Source organism: Ceratotherium simum, chromosome 8, assembly GCF_057802395.1.
Source record: "Ceratotherium simum simum isolate JZ-2026a chromosome 8, ASM5780239v1, whole genome shotgun sequence".
NCBI lineage: Eukaryota > Metazoa > Chordata > Mammalia > Perissodactyla > Rhinocerotidae > Ceratotherium > Ceratotherium simum.
Genome location: NC_141907.1, coordinates 43145252 through 43152700, shown reverse-complemented (window position 1 = coordinate 43152700; position 7449 = coordinate 43145252). Strand labels below are relative to the sequence as shown.

General features: G+C 39.5%; 2 pseudogenes; both read right to left on the bottom strand.

Moving 5' to 3' along the window:
* Positions 1-495: 495 nt before the first annotated feature.
* LOC101391617 (mitochondrial-processing peptidase subunit beta pseudogene) lies at positions 496-1105 on the bottom strand (annotated as a pseudogene).
* A 4-nt stretch (positions 1106-1109) lies between these two features.
* On the bottom strand, positions 1110-1820 carry LOC147916448 (mitochondrial-processing peptidase subunit beta pseudogene; annotated as a pseudogene).
* Positions 1821-7449: the final 5629 nt, after the last annotated feature.

The following is a 7449-nucleotide window of genomic DNA, read 5'->3' as shown; positions in this document are numbered from 1 at the left end:
TGTCAATCTAATTTGTTCCTTTGTCAGTAATCTGTCATTTTCTCTCGCTGCTTTTAAGATTTTCTTTTTCTTTTTCATTTTCTTTTGTTCTCTTTTCTCCCTCCCTTCCCCACCCTCCACTTCTTTCTTTCTTTCTTTCTTTCCTTTTTTTGGTGTTCTGTAGTATCATTGCAAAGTATCTATCTAGTCTTGTATTTTTTTAAATTTATTCTGCTTGGGATTCACTGTTTTTCCTAAATCTCAATATTTCTGTCTTTTGTAAATTCATGAAAATTCTCAGTCAACATTTCTTTTAATATTGCTTTCTTCTACACTATCTCTATTCTCTCTTTCTTGTACTCTGATTAAATATATTAATTATAGTCTCCATGTCTTCTTTCCCAAACATATATATTCATTTTTATTTTTTTCTTTAAGGATTGGTGGTTTAAAACTTGCAGATCTCTGTTAGTTTTATAAATAAGTATGTTTAAAATATTTTTATTAAGAGCATTTTTAATCATAAAACCAGCAAATTTTACTGCAAATTCAGTTAAAATATTGCTTGATGGAACCAACAGCTGCAATAGCTAGACTCTTATCATAAATATATTTGGTTCACACTTCTTGAACTGTCTCAGCATCTACAGCATCAATTCCTGCTTTAAGCTTAGGGATTGGAATTCTTCTATTATAGCATAACATTTGCCTACCAATATCTTCACAAATTGGCCTTGAACCATAGAGTTGCAACAACATGTTTGTTTTTAGAAGAGTTTTGGCTTGTCTACATTTACTCTCAGTGACACTTATACAGAATCACATTTATTCTTTTTAAACAACATATAGCATGTCTGCAACAATGGCTGGTTCACAACTCGTATAGATTCCCCACAATCCTGTATCTGTGTAGGTAGTGTTGAGACTGAAAGCCATGGCAGAGGTTGCTTTGAGAGATAAGCTGGGCTGGCTTGCTAGATAAATTCATCCCTCCTCTGAAATGGCAGTCTTAGTTGCCAATCAATGTGTTTGCAGCTATGACAGAGATTGTATCTGGATGTGCCCAACCAATAGCTTCCACAGTTGTTGCAAGGTGTGTCAAGGGCATCTTGTCATCCCTCGTGCAAATCTCAATTTCCTTTTTGTAAATTGGTTTTGACGTCCTGCATCTCTCTAAGGATTACTCCATACTCATGTTCAATATCTGCTTTTCCCAATGTACTGTTTTGTATTATATCAGCAGGAATTTCTACAGCTCTTGGCAAATCTAGAGAATTCTTTGGCGTAATATATGGTCTGCTTTCTGGAGGTAGAAGAATTGAAATGAGCACTATGTTTTCATATTCAAGTTCCAGATCTAATTTGGATCTCTTTTTGATGACCTTGAAAGCCATATGTTCCAGAGATTGAGCTGTTTCATTATTCTTCTTATTTTCATATCAATTTCCAGTATCAATCCAGAGCTCAGCTGTGTGTGTTGACAACCCAGAGTCTTCAGAGGCCACTCTGAGTCCATTTTCCAAACATGTTACTCATGTTTCAGGAAGATTCAGAACAACTTGTGTAATGGCATGTGTATTTCCCAATTTGTTCTCTCCAAATTATAATGACAGCCCAGCACTTCCAATTAGGAGTCTCTCAGTGAAACCCCAGAGCCACCACCACACCATGGGAAACAGCATGGTGTGGACCTCCACCACTACCATCTCCTCTCCATGTCTTTTAACTTCTGTTTTATTTTTTTCAATATCTTTTTCCCTCTGCTGCATATGGAGTAACTCTTCAGTTCTTTCTTCCAGTTCACTAATTCTCTCTTCCATTTTATCTAACGCTGCATCCATCTATTGAGTTTCTAGTTTCATTTCTTATGTGATTTTTTTCATCCAGAAGTTCTATTTGGTTCTTTTTTCAAATCCATCTGATCATATTTCAAAGTTTTGTTACTTTGTTACTTCTATTTGTTATTTCTACCTATTCTCACTCAAATAACTTGTTTCCTCTTGTGTTTTATAATTTTATATTTTAGTGAGTTTATAATTACCTGAGGGAACTATTTGAGGCCTTCGTTTAAAGTATATTTATCCAGGAAGGCATTACTAATCTTGAATCACTTTAAATTAAATTCTAAAGTTAGGTATTTGGGGATGACACAGATAGTGTAAATTCTAGATTCTGGCTCTAAATGAGGACCACTCATGAGTAGAAATTTTCAAGGTAGATTCTACCCAGAGCCAAAGTTGACATATGAAACGTTCTTTACTATTTTCATTTGTGGGATAGGTTTTCATCTTTTGGGTTACCCTTGCATTAAAGATGCCAACTTCTGGGTCCTGGCCTATTAAGGATTTTTTTCTTTGGCGCGGAAGATTAGCCCTGAGCTAACATCTGTTGCCAATCCTCCTCTTTTTTATGAGGAAGATTGGCCCTGGGCTAACATCCATGCCCATCTTCCTCTGCTTTATATGTGGGATCCCTGCCACAACATGGCTTGATAAGCGGTGCTTAGGTCCATGCCCACGGGCCGCCCAAGCGGAGCATGTGAACTTAACCACTACACCACCGGGCTGGCCCCAAGGGATCTTTTTTGTCTTCACCTGGTTTAGGGCCTAGGCATTATATCCAGACCCCTGTTTGATACCCATTAAAATGAAGACTCTAGGCCACCAGGGATAAGTTATTGTCCACAGGCACCCATTGCTTCAGGGTGATTACCTCTGAAGATTTGTGCTTTCTTGTACTTTTTAACCTCTGATGATTTCCATCATTTTCTTGACAGCTCAGATAAGCACTTTCGCATCTTTTATCCAGCATTTTTAGGTGTTGTGAGCTGGGGAGGTTTCTCAAGGTATTTATTCTTAATATTGTGGGAAGTGGAAGTTTTGGCACTATTCTTAAATATTCCAATTTACAAGGTTTCTATTGTAAGGTAAACTGAATTGAGGAACTAATATAGACCCCCCCGATAAAAATCTTCTGAACACATCAGACTCAAACACCTGAGCTATTGGGACCAAGTTATCATTTTACCCCATTATAGCATGGCTGCTGCCCCAGTGCAACCCTGGCCAACTTCTGCCGGTAGAAGATAGATTGAACATAGAGAGAGTGAGAAGGAACAGTGTCTGGTTTACAAATGAGCACTCAGCATAAAGTACTTAGTTTGAGCTTCACAACAACCTAATGAAATGGGTAGCATTGCTTTCATTTTATGAATAAGAAAACAATCTCAATGATGTTAGGTAATTCATCTGAAGGACACGGAAGGAGCTAGAAGGTTCTGAAAGATCATCAAGGCACATCTTCCTAGAGCAGGCCTTCAGAGAAACTGTGGATCAACCAATTACTCATTCATCTGTCCACTCATCCATCCATTTGTGAATTCATTCAAGAAACCTTTCTTGAGAACTTGCCATGTGTACGACACTGTGCTAGACATTGTCATACAAAAATGAATAAGACACAGGGCTTACATTCTCATAGAGAAGACACATAAACAATTACAATATTGTGCAGTAAGTTAAATGAGTTAAATCTCTCAAGGGGCTGTGAGAACTTTGGAAAGGGCGTCCTCACTGAGACCAGCTCATGTATAGCTTTGGGGTGGGAAAAAGGAAGGTGGTTGCTGACCAAAATGGGTGGAGAGCTAGACGTAGGAACATCGATAACAAGTGAAGGTGGGGCAGTCTTTCTTCTTGAAATTTACCTTTCAGGAGCTGACTATTCTTTTTTTTCCTAAAAAGAGGGAAATAGCTCAAAACTGCTGTATTTAAAAAGCTGTATTTTTTCTTTCCAGTTACCAGGAGCAAAAGCTGTTACAATCCAGAATCATCTCACTTGCTGGATGGAACAGATCAGTGATGGTTTGGTTATCCAGCTTGCAATCTTTTCTGGAGTTGAAACAGCCACACAGGGGAAAGATTTGTCTGGTATAATTGCTTATAATTGTACTTTCCTCTCGATCGCTCAAGTCCTTATATCAGGAGCTCTAATCCAATTTTCTTAGACCCCATCACCCTACTGGCCAACAAAGGTTCCATGCTGGGTCTTTCAAAATTAAGCTATAGGCTTTTCTTCCACCAAAGGTTTGAATCTGAGCGCAGATGTCAGAGTTAATCCAGCTACCCCAGGCACTCTTAAACCCCTGGAAAAGTAGATTTGTCTTGCTGCCTTTGTAATGGTGTGGAATTTTCCTCTACTCAGCAACTTTCTTCACTTTGTTGGTTATACCTAATTGGGTTTATCTTTGTCTGAACCAACATGATGGACAGACCTTTTGGCAAGTGGACTGTGTTTATTTCTGGGGCTTAAAATGTGGGGCATAGACACCGCTAGAGACTAAATATCCACTGGGAATCCTTATCCCCCTCTAGCTGTTTGTTCTGAAAACAAAACTGTCATCAATGACCCTGGAAAACAGAACCTGGAGCTTTAAGGATGTTGTAGCAGTTATATGATATTACAGCTAAACTGAGTGTTCTCAGTGGTGTTAATTGAGGTCAACTTCCAACATGCTTTTGAGGTCTGTGATTGCTACCACTACAACCTAAGTCTCTTAAAGGCTGCATACTTATCAGTCGTCCAACCTGATCCCTGGTTTTTTAGATAAGTCACTTACCATCGTAGTTGAACATATAATTTGAGATTGGGGTCTTTCCTAATTAAACTTTTGCTGAGTAATCTCTAGTGAGTCCCTTATATCCATAATTCTTGGCAGTATGGTTTGGACAGGACAGAAAGACTTGTTTCAGATCTTGACTATACCACTTTTTAAATGTGTGACCTTGGGCAAGTTACTCAAACTCCATTAGTTTCTTCATTTGCAAAATTGGGACAATAATGTTCATCTTAAAGGTTTTGTTGTGCGGACTAAGTGAAATAATGTATGTAAAATACCTGGCATAGGACGTGGCTTAAAGTAAGTACTCAATAAATAGCAGTTGTTGTTCCGATTTCCTGACTAACAAGGGCATCAAGTCCTTAGTTCTCCCAAGAACGGGTTGCTGACTTATTGCCGAGAAGAGAGAGACCACAGGTTTAAGTTCAAGATTGTATGGAGAGCAATAAGAACCAGTCAAATTGGAGATTGGTAGACTGATTTCCTACACTCATCTCTGCCCAGTCTTTGGCAAACCCTTTACAATATTGCCGGCATTGTGAAACAAAGGGGAGGACTGGCAGAAGGTGAGACAGGTTGAAATTATGCAATTGTTTTGCAGCCCTAGTCTTGTCTGTTGCCACAGCCTGAGTCCATCATTCCCCATTGTGTACAGGTCTCTGCTGCCTGCAGCTCTTCTTTGCTTCTCACTCCATGACTCATGAGATCAATTTGTCCTGTGTGCCAGAAGTTGTGTCCTAAAGCACCAAGGGGAGCTGTGTTGGGTGTGGTGGTGAAGGAGACACGCTGAAAGGCGACCGTAAGAAGAGCCCAGCTTCATTAGTGTGACGAATGCTGTGGAGCATCTCTGTCCTCAAATTGCTCACCACATCGATTGTGGGTGAGACAGATAAGCACACAGGCAACGCCACTACAGAGCAGTGAGAGCCATACAGGTTTCAGCGTAGTGTTCTAGAAGCTACAGCTAACCTTCCCGAGAGGTCAGAGAAAGGGGCACCAATGCTGAGAAATAAAGGTACAAATAAGGAGTCAATCAAAAGAGCAGATGTGCACATGCGTGTGTACATGCCCCCATGTGCTTAGTGGGATGTAGGGTGGGGGTGGGAATGTTAGAAAGAGACAAGAGAAGGAGTCTTTGGAAAGTGCTCCTGGTGTGAAGATATACCTGCAGCGCTTGGAGGTGAGAAGAACAAGGGATATTTGAGGAACTGTTTGTCCAACTGCTGTAGGCACCTCTCTGGTGTCTTGTAAGGGGCTCTGTCATTTACAGAAGATTCCCTGGTGACCTGCACAGGAATGCGGAGGATTGTTCTGCTCTGAAGACCCCAATGTAAGAGTCAAATCCTTTCTTTACTACTTCACTTTGGTATTTCTTTATTCTCATCTCCCTTCTTCCTCCATCACTTCTCTAAATGTTCTCTCTGCAACCCCTGTGCTTTGTCAAGGAGCTTTGCGGCAATGTGGGACTCTCAGGGAACAACCCACAGAGGTAGGATCTGGGATGCTGTCCTAGACCTCCCTCGCAAGGTGCACCTATTTATCAAGCACGAACACTTGCTGTCTGAGCTTCATGCCATGTTGAGCCCCTAATCCCCAAGGGCCTCTTTGCCAGATTCCCTCTAGGACAAGGTTTTTCTTTTAGCTCCTATGTTCAGGAAAGGAACAATAGTGCTTTCTTCCTACATCCCAGTTCCTTTTCTCAACTCCTGACTGAAACTGATTTACAGTCACTTGAATCCTGACAGGAAAAGTACCCATAATCCACTATTCACAGAAACATCTTTGAAACAATAGTCAGTTTCCTTCTTTCCTTATCTTTTGCTCTCTGTCTCTCTTTCTCACTGTCTCCTTCTCTCTGTCTCTCCATCTCTCTTTCCTCCTTTCTTCTCCGACCCCCAGCCCCACATGCAAAAAATCTCTTGGTTGTCCCTCTCTTCAACTTTCAAACTTTTATAGTTGTTCCCCAGTTTCCCCATCTCTCAGCCTTTTCCGTGCAATCTCAAATTAGTATCCCTTTCCCAAAATGTAACTAATATTTATTGAGAACCTAATATATGCTGGAAATGCTTATATATGCAGGAACTAATTTAATCCTTGAAAAAATCATGTGAAGTAGATGTGATTATATCCATTTTTTTAAATGAGAAGATTGAGGGTCAGAGGTATAAAGTAATTTGCCCAAGATCACCAGCTGTAGCAGAGAATTCAAATCAGGTCTGACTGAAAAGCCCATGAGTTTCCTTTTATAGTTTATAAATTTTTTTCTGATTTTCAAATGTTTATGTAGAAAAATTCTAATAGTACAGACAAACAAAGATGCACCCTCCTGTATTCCTGCATTGCAACTCACTTATTAACATTTTATGGCTTGTATTCTCTCTTTATCTATGTAGTTTTAAATACATATTTATAAAATGGGTACATATATATGCGTGCACTTATTTTTTCCAGCTTGAGATATAGTTGACATACAACACTGTTGCAGTTTAAGGTGTGCAATGTGATGATTTGATACACATATACATTGTGAAATGATTACCACAATAAGGTTGGTTAATACCTCCCTCATCTCACATAATTGCTTTTTTTTGTGGTGAAAATATTTAAGTTCTACTCTCTTCTCAGCTTTCAAGTATATAATACAATATTGTTAACTATAGTCACCATGCTGTGCATCAGATCCCCAGAAGTTATTTATCTTGTAACTGGAAGTTTATACTCTTTGACCAACATCTTCCATTTCCCCGACCCCAGCTCCTGGCAACCACCATTCTGCTCTCTGTTTTTGAGTTCAGCTTTTTAAATTCCACACATAAGTGATATCATACAGTATTTGTCTTTCTCTGTCTGACTTA